The 16,123-nt window shown below is 42.0% G+C and overlaps 1 protein-coding gene across 2 annotated transcripts in view; it reads right to left on the bottom strand.

The window, feature by feature from the left end:
- Positions 1–16,123, bottom strand: part of LOC129708647 (synaptotagmin-B) — a 525,824-nt gene that overhangs the window by 278,295 nt on the left and 231,406 nt on the right. For both annotated transcript variants that reach the window (XM_055654536.1, XM_055654533.1), the window contains exon 2: positions 1,980–2,018. The gene's annotated coding sequence lies outside the window, so the exon portion shown is untranslated. The remainder of the gene's footprint in view (positions 1–1,979; positions 2,019–16,123) is intronic.

Consider the following 16,123-nt stretch of genomic DNA (forward strand, 5'->3'; position numbering starts at 1 on the left):
GGTGGGTGTATGGAAATAAGCTGCTGGAGGAGGTAGTTGAGGCAGGTACTATTACAGCATTTAAAAAACATTTAGACAGGTAATTGGCTAGGACAGGTTTAGATGGATATGGGGCAGGCGGGACTAGTGTAGATGGGACATGTTAGTTGGTGTGGGCAAGTTGGGCCAAAGGGCTTGTTTCAATGCTGTATGACTCCATGACTAAGCATTTGGAGGGGGAGTCAATTCAGCAAGCGGGGGGGGAGGGGTTGGGCTGAGAGGCTGGCAGAGTGATTAAGCTCACAAGTTGCTCAGGGAAGCTGGTACAGGGCTCGGACTCTAGATCACAAGGAGAGGTTGTTAGGTTGCAGCAAGGTCAAGTTAGGTGGGCATAGGGGTCTGGGCAAATGCAGGTGGCAGGGAGGAGATTGTTAAACATGCAAAGTTGGGTCAGTATATCGATTGGTGGCTGGAATCGTTGGACAAAGGATCACTATTAAGTCAGGTACGAAGAGGTCAGGAGAGAACTGCGTAATAGGAGCTATTGAGGTGTGTTCCTAACCAGTCCATGCAGGCTGGGATCTGTAGTCGAAGATAGACACAAAATGCTGGAGTAATTCAATAGGACAGGCAGCATCTCTGAAGAGAAGAAATGGGTGACGTTTTGGGTTGAGACCCTTCTTCAGACAGATGTCAGGGGAGTGAGCGGCACAGAGATAAGATGTAGTTGGAATTGGAGACAGTAAGAATGACAGGAGAACTTGTAAGGGGATGGGGGGGGGGGGTGTGGAAAGAGAGGGAAAGCAAGGACTACTTGAAGTTAGAGAAGTCAATGTTCATACGGCTGGGATGTAAGCTGACCCTGGGATCTGTAATCACTCTACTCTGCTTATCAGGATGTTGATTCTTTCATACTTTATCATGCCAAACATGCAGTGTACCAAAGTAAAAGAATGTGAAGTTGTACCTTGTGGTCAGCCATTTTGTTTGTTTCACTCAAAGATAAGATGGCAAGCACTTCAATTTCCAGGATATAAACAGAACATATCTCACAGAGTACAAAGTGAAAGAATATAGAGCAGGTGTGTAGGAATCACAAGAACATTATTTGCTTTGAACCTTAAAATCATCTAATCACCTAATGTGATAAATATACAAGATTGTAGCCAGCTCAATTCTACAAGCAGAAATGTGGAAACAAAGAATTGCAGAAGCTGGTTTATACCAAAGATAAACACAAAGTGCTGGAGTAACTCAATGAGTCAGGCAACATCTCCGGAGGAAAAGGACAGGAGACATTTTGGGTCGGGACCGTTCTTCCGTCTGAAGAAGGGTCACGACCCAAAATGTCATCCATTCTTTTTCTCCAGAGATGCTGCCTGACCCGCTGAGTTTAAGTTTAGCTTAGAGATAGAGCGCGGAAGGAGGACATTCGGCCTACCGAGTCCATGCCAATCAGCGATCCCCGCACACTAACATTATCCTGTGCACATTGAGGACAATTTACAATTTTACCAAGCCAATTAGCCTACAAACCTGTATGTCTTTAGAGTGTGGGAGGAAACCAGAGCTCCCGGAGAAAACCCATATGGTTATGAGAAAAACGTACCAACTCCGTACAGACAGCACCCGTAGTCAGGATCAAACCCGGGGCTCAGGCACTGTAAGACCGTGACTCTACCACTGCGCCACGTGCCACCAAGTTACTCCAGCACTTTGTATCTATCCTTGGTATAAATCAGCATCTGCAGCTCTTTGCTTCTACTAATATCAGTAATTGTTGCAGAGAAACATATTTTTTGGCTACTTAAACCAATGTTTTATTACAGAAATGCAGTAAGTAAAACGTAAAAGAAATCCCAGTCATTGATCAAAATATGCTGCTTTGTTCTATGTTCTTGTTCTATGTTCCAAATCTTAAAACCCATATCTTGTGCATTTGAACATATAACTTAATAATCTTTATAGGAGATGGAATAAGCAAAGAGGCAGTAACTCACAGCACTACTGGCCACAGTTGTTTCTTTTCACTGGTTCAGCTGAAGAAGAAAGAACACAATCAATTTACACATATATTAATAAAACTACTAAACCAATTACTTCTGAACAAATCTTACATTGCGCTGTTCAACTTTCTTTGCAGTAGAATTAGAAAGTGCTAAAAACTATAAAAATTAATGTTGCTTAAACAATGACATTTTCCATAGTTACAACTGCAGAAACACAAAATGATTTGATTAAAACAGGTAAAAAGCAAAGCTGAAATCAACATACTTCTGCTAAATTGCAATATCTATATTTGCAGAAAAATATATTTTGCTGACAAAATGTGCAGGAAAGAACTGCAGATGCTGGTTTACACCAGAGATAGACACAAAATGCTGGAGTAACTCACTGGGACAGGCAGCATCTCTGGATAGAAAGAATAGGTGATGTTTTGGGTCGAGACTCTTCTTCAGACTGAAGAAGGGTCTCGACCTGAAACCTCACCTATTACTTCTATCTAGAGATACTGCCTAGTTATGCTGAGTTACTCCAGCATTTTGTGTCTATCTTACATTTTACTGATGTCAGCTATTACTGAGAGTTTGCTAATGGACTACCAATTGCAGTGATGACAAGTAGTGGATAATCAACATTGAGGATTCTTGAACACATTTTCCTACTAGCTACTTTGAGAAAAGATGATTTAAGGGCTAGGTTAAAGAATGTGAAGCCAACTTTCTGTGTAATTGAGAGTAAGGGAGGAAGACACAGAATGCTACAGCAGCTCAGTGGGTCAGGCAGCATCTCAGGAGAACGTGGATTGGCAACATTTCGGGTCGAGACCTTCCCAAAATTTAGGGAGGTTTCCCTATATCCTTATGGGATATACTGTTACTTTATTCCTAGTGGTCCTGGTGTTGCCAGTTGCATTAGAGGAGGAAATTAAATGGGCTCACAATTCAATTTTTTAGACGATATAGTCTCCAACTTCTGACCAATTAGGCCATTCAGCCAAGACATCAAGTCTGCTCTACCATTCATTAACATCATGGCTGATCTATATTATGCCACTCAACCACAAATTCTCCAACACTTTACTTTAACATAAACCTTTCTCTCCGAGGATCCTTGCAACCAATATGCGGCGGTGGAAAGTTCTTGTCCGGGAACATTACCATCTGTAGGGAATAAGGACAAGAAGACACAAGTCTCTCGGCCGAACGCCTTTTTTCTTCACTCACCCCCCCTGCAGGAACTATACCAGGAGGTGCATCATGAGATACCTCTATTAACACTGTTCCAGCCGCTACGGTCAGGCAAACGCCTCCGTTGCCATGCAGTGAGAACGGAGAGGTTGAGAAGGAGTTTCTTCCCAGAGGCAATTCGGACTGTAAACGCCTTTCTCACCAGGGACTAACTGTACAGAACGTATTACATTAGGTGTGTTATCTTGTGTTTAGCCTCTTGCCGCGAGCATGGCCAACACACTGCACATCTCGTACTGTATTAACTAAACTGCTTGGTTGTGCCTGCATATCTGCTTTCAGTGTCTGCAGTACAAGAACACCATGATCCCTCTGTGTAGCAGTGTTTCCCAATCCATCACTTTTTATATACTAATACACTGCCTTTCAGTTTGCCTAACAAAGTGGATAACTTGACATTTATCCGCTGTATGCTGCATCTGTCAGTTTTAATGAAGACATGTTCTACCAATCAGCGGTAGCCAGTGCCATCTTCTTCGCTGTTGTGTGCTGGGGCAGCAGGGCGAAGGCTGCGGACGCCAATAGGATCAACAAATTCTTCAGGAAGGTAGCTTCTTCCTGGGGGAGGAGTTGGATTCTTGGAAGGTGGTCTTGGAGGGGAGGATCCTCCTCAAACTGCAGAGCATCCTAGACAATACGGCTCACCCCCTCCATGACACACTGGTCAACCTGCTCAACAGTATATCCCAGAAGGAGATAGGAAAACCTCCCTACATTTTGGGAAGGGTGCCGACCCAAAATGTTGCCTATCCATGTTCTCCTGAGATGCTGCCTTACCCAACCTGAGCAACAGACTGGTCCCACCAAGATGGAGGACAGAACGCCACAGGAGATCATTCTTCCCTGTGGCTATCAAACTGTACAACTGCTCCCCCTTCTGTCATGGGGAAGACTGAGACTGAGACTGAGATTGACCCCCACCCCGCCCACCTCCTCAATCTTTATACATCCCCAAAGCCTTTCCACTCGTCACTTTAATTTCATGTTTCATGAATTTTGTGTTTTTTATGATGGCAAATTAATTTCCCCCCTGGGATAAATAAAGTTCTATCAATAGACAATAGACAATAGGTGCAGGAGTAGGCCATTCGGCCCTTCGAGCCAGCACCACCATTCAATGTGATCATGGCTGATCATCCCCAATAAGTACCCCGTTCCTGCCTTCTCCCCTTTTCCCCTGACTCCGCTATCTTTAAGAGCCCTATATAGCTCTCTTGAAATTATCCAGAGAAACCGGCCCCCACCACCCTCTGAGGCATGAGAATTCCACAGGCACAACTAACTATCTGTGAGAAAAAGTGTTTCCTTGCCTCCGTTCTAAATGGCTTACCCCTTATTCTTAAACTGTGGCCCCTGGTTCTGGACTCCCCCCAACATCGGGAACATGTTTCCTGCCTCTAGCGTGTCCAAACCCTTAATAATCACATGTTTCAATAAGATCACCTCTCATCCTTGTAAACTCTAGAGTATACAAGCCCAGCCGCTCCATTTGCTGAGCATATGACAGTCCCGCCATCCCCGGAATTAACCTTGTAAACCTACGCTGCACTCCCTCAATAGCAAGCATGTCCTCCCTCAAATTACGGTACCAAAACTGCACACAATACTCCAGGTGTGGTCTCACTAGGTCCCTGTACAAATGCAGAAGGAACTCTTTGCTCTTATACTCATCGTATCGTATCATATCATATTGTATTGTATGGGTGAAGCTTTGAAATCATTCTTGTTTATTTTTAGTTTAGTTCAGTTTATTGTCACCAAGGTACAGTGAACAGCTTTTTTATTGCGTGCTATCCAGTCAAAGGAAAGACTTTACATGATTACAATCAAACCATCCATAGTGTACAGATGCAGGATAAAGTGAATAATGTTTAGTGCAAGATAAAGTCAAGTGATGTACAATTATAGATAGTCTGAGGATCTCCAAAGGGATAGATGGTAGTCAGGACCACTCTCTAGCTATTGACAGGGTGGTTCAGTTGCCTGATAACAGCTGGGAATAAACTGTTCTTGAATCTGGAGATGTTTAAGAAAGTACTGCAGATGCTGGAAAAATCGGACGGTGAGAAAAATTCTGGAGAAACTCAGCGGGTGAGGCAGCATCTATGGAGAGAAGGAATAGGGGATGTTTCGGGTCGAGACCCTTCTTCAGATTTCAGGCTGAAGAAGGGTCTCGACCCGAAACGTCCCCTATTCCCTCTCCGTAGATGCTGCCTCGCCCGCTGAGTTTCTCCAACAATTTTTGTCTCCCTTCTGAATCTGGAGGTGTTCATTTTCATACTTCTGTACCTCTTGCCTGTTGGGAGAGGGGAGGAGGGAATGACCAGGTGATATTGGTCTGTGATTATGCTGGTGGACTTGCCGGGGCAGCGTGAAGTGTAGATTGAGTCAATGCAACGGAGGTTGGTTTGCGTGAAGGTCTGATCTGCGTCCACAATTCTCTGCAATTTCTTGCGCTCTCGGATGGAACAGTTCCCAAACCATGCTGTGATGCATCCCGATAAAATGCTTTCTACGGCGCATCCATGGAAACGGAATAATGAGATTTATTGTTAAAAAGATTTTAAAAATCAACAAAGTTGGAAACTGCATAAATATGGCAATGATTTGAGCTCTAAAACATTGCAGGTGGATCATCCCTCTGCTGGATCTTGACAGCTCTTGTGTTTGCCTGAAGATAGATTGATCAGCTGAGAGTTTCATTTTGCCAGCCACTGACAGCACTGTCTCCCCATCCTACACCACACCACCACTAATTGGCCACTAATCAAGCAACAAGAAACTGCCGATGCTGGCCATCTGAGATAAGAAAAAAAATGCTGGAAATACTCGTCAGGGCAGACTCGTCAGGGCACACTGGTGAGAGAAGCGACCTTACATCCGAACCAAGAAAAGTTCGAAAGCAAACAAGTTTTAAATTCCAGAGAAGGAATATAGATGGATATAGAGCAACATCTATGTCAAGAGTAACAGAAGGATACAAGTGATAGCAGTGTTGGCCTCCCCTACCACAGTCAATCACTTTAACATTCCATCCCCCCCGTCAATGTCTCAAACTCAAAATATTTGATTGCTCACTTTTCTCAGTTCCAATTAAACGTTGATTCGTTTTTCCCCACAGACATTGCCTGACCTGCTGGATTTGCCAGCATTTCCTACTTTTATGCCCAGCTACAATCTGGAGCTACCTAGCTCTACCTATTACCAAGTCCAGCCACACCTACATACTACAGGGTGGGACATTTGCTCCATTGGGTAGACACAGGCTCCCCACAGAATAATCCTATCAATCCCATTATTCTCCTTATTTCCATCACATTCTTATGCGCATGTCCATCAAATTCCTTGTAATTCTTTTGCCACTTACCCACACTTAGGGACAATAAACAGAAGCCGTCTAACATAACAAAGCAGCACCATTGGGACCACATTGACCACTTTACAACTTTGAATGTGCCCTATACGTGCTGACTCTGCATACTTTAAACCTGATATGCCAAACTTTGTCAGCATCCTTTACATGGTGACTATTTGCATACCTTGTGCATTCAAGCAAAGCATTTCACTGCGACTTGTCACATGCGACAATAAAGTATTCAATTCATTCCAAACAAAGAATTCCACTGTGATATGCCACATGTGATAATAAAGATTAATTCATCCACCCATCAATTAATTAATTAATTGATTGATTAATTAATTGATTTATTTATTCATTCGTCTTTTGGCTAGGTGAGGACATTTCAACCGCACAATGGCGCTGCTGGTAGAGCTTCTGCCTCATACCTCGTGTCCTGGGTTCAGTTCTGATTTTTATGGTGCCTGCGTAGAGATTGTATGTTATTCCTGTGAACACGTGGGTTTCTTCCAGATGCTTTAGTTTCCTCCCATATCTCAAAAATGTGCAGATTGGTGGGTTGTTTGACCACTGTGGATTGCACATTGTATTGTGAAGATGCTCGAATCTGGTGGGAGCACTGGCAAGAGAGAGTGCAATGTGGATATGGAAAAGATTAGGGCAGAATAGAAGGATGAGAGGGTTTCTTATATACAATTCTTAAGGGATTGGACAGGCTAGGGGCAGGACAAATGTTCCTGATGTTGGGGAGTCTAGAACTAGGGGTCACAGTTTAAGAATAAGGGGTAGGCCATTTAAGACTGCGATGAGGAAACAATTTTTCACCCAAAGAGTTGTGAATCTGTGGAATTCTCTACCATAGAAGACAGTAGAGGCCAATTCACTGGATGTTTTTAAGAGAGAGTTACATATAGCTCTTAGGGCTAATGGAATCAAGGGATATGGGGAGAAAGCAGGAACGGGGTACTGATTTTGGATGATCAGCCATGATCATGTTGAATGGCCAAATGGGCAACTCCTGCACCTATTTTCTATGTTTCTAGAATAGATGTAAAAATGGGTGCTTGACAATTGGTCCAGTCTCTGTGAGTATTCCCTTGCTGTGTCATTCTGTGGCTCTCTATCAGTCAGCAGAATCCCATGCTGTTAAGAGGCAAATGTGCAAACATCAAGAGTCAGAAGTCGAGCATTTAGATAAGATACATTCCAACAGGAGAACAATTAAATTCTCACTTGCTGCAGCTTTACAGGCTTGTTTATGCAATTATGCACAGATAAATACATGAAAATTAATAATACAATAAATTAATAACCATAACCTGAATAACCAAATAGGACAAAATCAACGTCTGTAGTGCAATCAAGACACAGTCCGTTGAAGACCATACGTGCTCAGGCTACTGTGTGTAGTGCACCAGAGCCTGGTTGTTGCGGGTTAGAAGCTGTTCTTGAACCTGGAGATGTTGGTCTTGAGGCTCCTGTACTTTCTTCCTGAGCATGCACATCTTCACACATGTGAATGAAGGAACTGCAGATGCTTGTTTAAGTCAAAGATATACACAAAAAGCTGCAGTAACTCAGCGGGACAGGCAGCATCTCTGGAGAGAAGGAATGGTGACGTTTTGGGTTGAGACTGAAGGGTCTTGACTCGAAACGTCACCCATTCCTTCTCTCCAGAGATGCTCCCTGTCCCGCTGAGTTACTCCAGCTTTTGTTACACATCTTCACACATGGTCTCTATCCCAACCCTGCTGGTCCTGCCCCCAGAGATGATTGATTTCCTTCATTTGCAGCAAAGTGGTCTTTGAAAATACTTGGCATGTTAAGTAGCACCCACCACCTTGCACTATAGGTTGAATTTCCCAACAGCCAACCTCAGACAACCCTCCATTGATCCAAAGTGAATTAATTGACGTGGTTATGTGGGCCTGATCTTTCTGAGGCAGTGTTGCTTAGCAACAAAGAGTATTGGCAATCTAGTCCAATTCTACCTATTACAACAGTAACACATTTTTTTAAATCAATTACAGTAAGATCAATTACATTAACTTTAATTGAAAGTTTCAAAAGTGATTTTATTTTTCACTAAGTTCCACCAGCAGCTCTTGCAGCATAACGATGGGATTTTCAGGATTACAAATTTTAATAGTCAATATAAACACAATTAGTTTTGCATTGATTTCATCATTTAGCTGGCTGAGCCAATTGAAAATAGCTTCAGTGTAGAGTGGAAAATAGCTTCAGATCCTGCCCAACCCATTGAGTTCCTCCAGCACTTTGTGTCGTGCTGAGGATATTGCAGTATCAGCTTTGAGAGCATGAAATATTTGGCATTAAAGGGGACACTAGGTTCGGCAATTCGAACTATGTGAAAAATATCAGGAAGACCAAGGGAAAATAAATGCCCTGATGACACAGAGAAAGCTTAATAAATGGATCCAAATGGTTCACATTGAAACAGGCTCAAAGTTCTGATCACATTCTCTGGTATAATGGGAGAAATCTTGAGTGGGATTTGCTATGGATATCGGGATGTTCTAACCATGTGTATATAACTTAACAGTGTACACATGTAGAGCAGTGGGAAGATGGTCGAACAATAGCCATTGGTCAATGGGTAGGAATCCAGTGGTTTTAGTAGGAATTGAAGGCAATAGCTTCCATCTCCCTCATACTTATTTGGTGGAAATATTTGCTCATCAAAAAGTGGTGGAAAAGGGTAATGTGCCTTGCAAACCTCAGGTGGAGAAAAGTTTCACTTGAAAAAATATGGCAGATAATCCATACGTTTAAGAGACTTATAAACAAGATTTTGTGCAAAGAGGATATTGATGCATACAGTAAAATATATCTAGGAGACCGAGGCTGATAATGTTAAAGCTAGTATATAATATTATAAAAGTAATGATGGCGAAGGAAAGTAGCCAGACTGGACTTCCAATGTTTTTACAGTTGTGAGGTGCAGCCACTAATAAGATTACCCAGTTTCCTAGTACACGGTGGCACAGCGGTAGAGTTGCTACCTTACAAAGCCAGAGACCTGAGTTTGAACCTGACTACGGGTGCTGTCTGTACGGAGTTTGCACGTTCTCCCTGTGACAGCATGGGTTTTCTCCGGCTGCCCTGGTTTCCTCCCACATTCCAAGGACTTGCCAATTTATAGGTTAATTGATTTCTGTAAATTGTTGCTAGTGTGGAGGATAGAACTAGTGTGTGGGGTGATTGCTGGTCAGCACGGGCTCAGTGGGCCGAACGGCTTGTTTCCACGCCTCGTATTTAAAGTCTAAAGGTAACGTCTAAAGATCCTTTACTTTTCGAGTCATGTTCAATAACATATATATATTAATTCATTGTAATTTATTGATATGTAATGAAAAATTGCGATTTTACTGCTGCATATAGTAGACACTCAGGGAACATTATTGCATCTTTAGCTAGTAACCATGTGAGAAAGTGAATTTAGAAGCACATTAACCACAGTTTGAAGGACTAATATTACAAAATACTTCAGATGTATTTTGAAAATAATATATGCCTTAAGGGCATATAATCCTCAAAATTCTTTGCTGTGCAGAACAAAATTTGGTGAATGGAGACACAAGGAACTGGTGATGCTGGAAATGTGAGTAAAACACAAAGTACTGGAGTAACTCAACAGGTCGGGCAGTATCTGTGCAGCGAATAGATGGGGAATTCACTCCTCTACATGACTACTGAGCTACTGATTTATAAAGATCTCTGACTGCTTGAAGAATGGACCCGACCCGAAACATCGTCTGTCCATTCCATCCACAGATGTTGCCCAACCTGCTGAGATACTTTGTTTTACCAGTATTTTATTTTATGAAGTTTGGTGAATGCTGCATACTGAAATTAGTCATTGCGTAGCAAAACTAGTCATTGCAAGGGAATGATATGAACTGTCTAAATCATCTCCTGCTTTTGCAATTCATTGCACTAGCGTAAACAAATCAATGAAAATCTTCATTTTATTCCTTGGCTGGCTAAGCAAGTAGATAACAAAAACAAAAGAAGATCATCAGATATCCTAACTGTCACTCACCATTCTTCTACAATCCTATTCTGTTTTTGCTAAATCTGCTTCATTTTCTTCTAACATTTTCAGTTGATGTTATCACTTCCTAAATACAACGATTACTGCCTCTGGCCAATCCTACTGTTCCATCATCTGGTGATTTGCTGTGCATCTTAATCTTATTCAATTTCCATCTCCAATTGTTCTACTTTTATCTGTTTCCTCACTTAAGAGAGGTCTCTGTCTACAAGGCCAGTGTCTGTACCTCATTATCATAAGGATGAAAGTAAATAAAAAATATATGATGGGCATTGTGATTAGAAAATCTGTCCAGAAATATGGAACTGATTTCCATTACAAAAACCTGAAGAAAATATTCCACACCCACACATTGAAGCAGTAATTGTTTCCAAAACAAAAACACCTTTCTGCAGAATATCAATTTCCATTCTCCCACACCAGTGCATATCTACACAGAAATGAAAAGACTCACTCGAGTTCAACTGACAGGGACGAGAACAAAACAATTTCAATGAAAGCGGATGCCTCTGTAAACAAAACCTGCTAGCAGCTACTTGCAGTTCCATCTAGCAGGTCTAATGGTATTGTTGGGAGATAACCTCAGGTCATCAAAAGCATAGAAAATTGATTATTTTTCAGTTCATTTTAAATAGATTTACCACTTTTCAGTCTTTTTGTTGCTTTCTCTTGGATCCTTAGATGACCGAGAATTTCTATTGTGCAACACAGACTTTAATTAACGGTAAAATACAATATTATTTGTACCTTTGCATGCATATTATCAATACAATTGCTTTGTGCATTTCCATAACTTGGTCCTCCCTATCTATCATGCACATATTCATATTCTGAAGAAGGGTATTAACCCGAAATATCACCTATTCCTTTTCTCCAGAGATGCTGCCTGACCTGCTGACTTACTCCAGCATTTTGTGTCTATCGTCCATGTAAATTAGCATCTTCATAGGAACATAGCAGTTCCTTCCTACACTTTCTACATATAGAGAAAATATAGAGAACATGTTTGGCGATTGCTAGTGTATAATTACTGCTACGATTTTCTAATGTAAATGCAAGGTTTGTGAATGAAACTGATCATGCAGGCTGAGACAGGCCTTAAGTAGTGCCTGTAGTTGCATTACTTAAAGGACCTGTTCCTGTCCAGAGATATTTAGTGAGTCGGGAAGTCAAGATTTGCATCCACTGATCCTGAGTCCGCATATTTGAGGATAAGTCTTTTGCTTAGATAGACACAAAATGCTGCAGTAACTCACCCGTCAAGCGGCATCTCCGGAGAAAAGGAAAAGATGACATTTTGGGTCGAGACCCTTCATCAGATTGTCTTCCCCAGAGATACTGCCTGATCCGTTGAGTTACTCCAGCATTTTGTGTCTCTTAGGTATAAACCAGCATCTGCAGTTCCTTCCTACACATGAAGTCTTTTGCTTGTCTCTCTTCCCGGGAGCATAGGGAAGGAGCATAGGGATGGGTATAAACACTCTAATAGATATGATTCCTCTTCCAAGTGTCTTCTGGTGGTGGCAGGTGCCCATCCTCATAACTCAGTCCCCTTATCAAAAGGTAAATCTGTGTCAAAGCAACCTCCCTTTCAAGCACAACTTCCAGACCTACAAATGTTTCAGGAGCGCCCACTAGAGCAGAGCATTGCACCCAAGATGGTGCCAAAGCCAGGTGATTCTTTTTGTGCTGGTCCCAAAAGTAGATCTGCAATCGTTCATTACAATCGCTCCACTCTTTCAAACCTCTACTCCAACAACAGCATCTCTTACTCTAATTATGATCTTCTTAATCCCACTAAATGCTATGCCCTTTATCCTGCATCTGTACACTGTGGCCGACTTGGTTGTAATCATGTACAGTTTTTCCGCTGACTGGATAGCACGCAACAAAAAAAGCTTTTCACTGTACCTCGTTACACGTGACAATAACTGAACTAAACTGAACTTTGTGAAGGCAAAGTTTCACTTTGGTGCTGTGGTGTTGACTTGTATATGATAGCTTGCACAAGGTCCACAATGGTTCACCGTTTCAATGCTACTTTATTTTCACAATTACCGAAGTACATAGAATTTTTTTTTTCACCTACAGTTCATTGACAATCTTACTATATATTAGGCACAATCATACTCAGTATAAGAGTGTAAGATAGCAGACCACACTGTGTCAGTGCACTAAAGTCGTCACATTTTTAATGGCGTCCTATACCTGCACGGCATGGCGGTGCTGTGGTAGAGTTGCTGCCTTAGCGCCGGAGTCCCAGATTCGAACCCGACTATGGGTGTTGTCTGTATGGAGTTTGTATGTTCTCCCCCATGGGTTATCTCCGAAATCTTCTGTTTCCTCCCACAGTCCAACGACGTACAGGTTTGTTGGTTAATTGACTCATTACAAATGTGAAATTATCCCAGTGTGTGTAAGATAATGTTAATGTGCGGGATTCACTGGTTGGTGTGGACTCGGTAGGCTGAAGGGCTTGTTTCCGCGCTGTATCTCCAAAACCAAAACTATACCCTTCAAGTCCGAAAAAACAACTGCCGATTCCAGCTCGTAGGCTGCTTGCACTTTGCATGCATTAGAGGAAGGCATCTACTTAGACCTCAGGCAAAACAGCCAAATGGATCTCTGCAAAAACCTGCCTCAACATATGTTTTTACGTGTTGAAAAATGTCTTGCTCTAATTTGCTTGTCCTTTTTCTTGTCATGACCACAGTTGGCATTATGCTTTTGATGGATTTACATTATTTTCTGTATTTCTAAACATCATCCTAGATGCTGTACTTCACTGGCTTTGCTGCACTTTAGTACATACTAAGATCAAGACCAGTTTAAAGGTTTACTGTGATTAAAGACCGGGTGGTGTATTCTACAGGGCTAATACACCCTCGCAAATTGTAACTTAAAATCTGCTCTCTAATAAGCATATCGATTTGGATTTTATAAATATACTGCCAGAGGAAATGGGTAAGCTGCAAATGTGGATCGCCTCTCTGCTGAGGCACAACTTTTTTATCCAATTTTCTCTCATTGTGTGGGGAGGCGGGAGAAAACCAGTGAACCCAGACGAAACCCCTGGGGTCACAGGGAGAACATGCAAACTCCACAGAAAGAGCACCCGAGGCCAGGATTGAACCCTGGAGCCTGATGCTCTAGCTCTAGCTGTATCACCGTGCCTACTCGGAAGTTGAAGTGTTGTTCCTTGAGCTCTCATTGGGCTTCACTGGGTTTATGGTCACTATATAGCAATTTTTAGGATGATTGAGGGGGGTGCTTCATAGAGACATATAACACAGGCTTAAGGGAATTGCCCCAGGACTAACGACAGTACAGGAAAACCGGCTACCTGCCAGCCGAACACTTAGCCCATGTGCCATCTGTTGGTGCTGGATTTGGTAACCATCCAGGAGACTGAGAGAATATTGGGAAGAGGTGTCAAGTGTTAGAGATATTAAAGTGTTAGATACAGGACAGTGTGAGAATTTTGAGGGGTTTTCTGCAAAGCCATTTAGGACTGAGATTGTTTAGGTAAAAACATTTTTCGTCCCGTAGAGTTGTGAATTCTTGTGGAAAATCTCTGCCACTGATAGAAGGCAGTGGAGGCCAATTCACTGGAAAAACATTTATTCAAGAGAGAGAGATGTGTTCTCTGCTTTGGGCTAACGGAATCAAGGGATATGTGCAGAAAGCAGGAATGGGGTATCGATGTTGGATGATCAGCCATGATCATATTGGATGGTGGTGTTGACTCGAAGGGCCCAATGGCCTACTCCTGCGCCTATTTTCTATGTTTTTATGTTTCTACTGGCACAATGGAAGACGCATCGACATTCGACATGGAGATCCGAGAGAATATTGGAAGAAGAATTAAAGTGTTAGATAACAGGAAGTTCATGTGTCAATTTTGAGGACTATACAGAGGTGTTCTGCAAAGCAATCATTCAGACTATTCTTGTTTATGTAATGTAGAAGGGAATAAATTGTGGTTACCAAATCCAGTACTTAACCTGGAAAAAAGATTGGACCAAATCTCTGCTTCAATTAGTAGAAGCATTTGGTTACATAGAAGGTGGGAAAAGAATAAGTGAAAAGATGGGTGTTATATCTCGTGTGGTTGCAAGGGGAGGTGCCAGAAGAGGCTTGGACATTGGTAGTGGTGGAAGAGTTCATCTGGGAATTGTGGAGAAAATGCTTCCTGTGGGATACTGATAGAGGCGAGGAGATGGAGATTTTACTAATGTGGCATCAGTTTAAAGTTGATGAAATTACAGAGGATGATCTGATAAATATGGGGGGTTGGAAGGTGAGAAAGGAAACCCTTTGCTTGTTGTGGGTAGGAGGGGAGGACGTGAGAGCAAAGGTGCAGGAAATGGAACTGCAATGGCCAAGAGTCCTGTCCACTATGGTGGGAGGAACCAATATATTTAAGGAAGCAAGAAGCACGACTAAAAAGGCATCTGCAGGATGAACACATTGATGATAAGAAACTGGGCACCTTGTTCCATATACTCACCACCTCAAGTGTGAAAAGGTTAACCCTCAGCTCCCTTTTTCCCCCTCTTACCTATAATCATGCCTCCCTTTCTAATACTCCCCTCCACTGAGTGAAAGATCATTCACCTTATCCATGCCACTCATGAGGTTATAAACCTCAAGGTAACACCTCAACTTTGAAATCTCCAGGGAAAAGAGCTCCGTCTGATCCAACCTCTCCTCATAGTTCAATCCCTCCACTTGAATCTTTCCTGTACCCTTTCCAACTTTATTCATATCCTTTCAATAGCTAGGCAACCAGAACTCCATAGAGTATAGTCTCACCAACGACTTGTACAGTTATAAAATGATATGGTCACCAACGTATCTCCTGGGATTGAGATAGGAGAGTCGATAAAATGAAGGAAAGAATTAGAGATAGACCATGTGAAAGTGTCAGGATGATGGAAACTGAATGATAATGAAACTTTGAGTTTCTTTTCCCTGTTGCATTTTAATTACAATTTAAAAAAGGGGACAATTGCATTTTCTTCCGATTGTGACTATTTCTATTGTGCCACCCAAAATATATATTTTTTCATTACAACCTTGTTAAATATTCATCACAGAAGAATAGATTAGTTTATTGCCATATTCATCAGGCTGCTATGAAATTGTTTGTTCGCATGAAGTCCATTGAATAAATAGTATACACAGTAATGATGAATACAACAATAAATACATCGACAGATGCAAAACCTAGAATGGTGCAAAGATTCTGAAGTGGTGCAAAGAAAATTAAAGTGCACATCCAAGAAGTGAGTATGAAAGAGGTGAATTGATTCAGGAGTCTGATCGCTGTGGGGAGGAAACTGAAGAAGGGTCTCGACCCGAAACATCACCCATTCCTTCTCTCCAGAGATGCTGCCCGTCCCACTGAGTTACTCCCAAGATTTTGTGTCTAAACAGTTCATACTGTAAGTCTGGACT

The sequence above is a fragment of the Leucoraja erinacea genome, chromosome 24 (assembly GCF_028641065.1).
Source record: "Leucoraja erinacea ecotype New England chromosome 24, Leri_hhj_1, whole genome shotgun sequence".
Lineage (NCBI taxonomy): Eukaryota > Metazoa > Chordata > Chondrichthyes > Rajiformes > Rajidae > Leucoraja > Leucoraja erinaceus.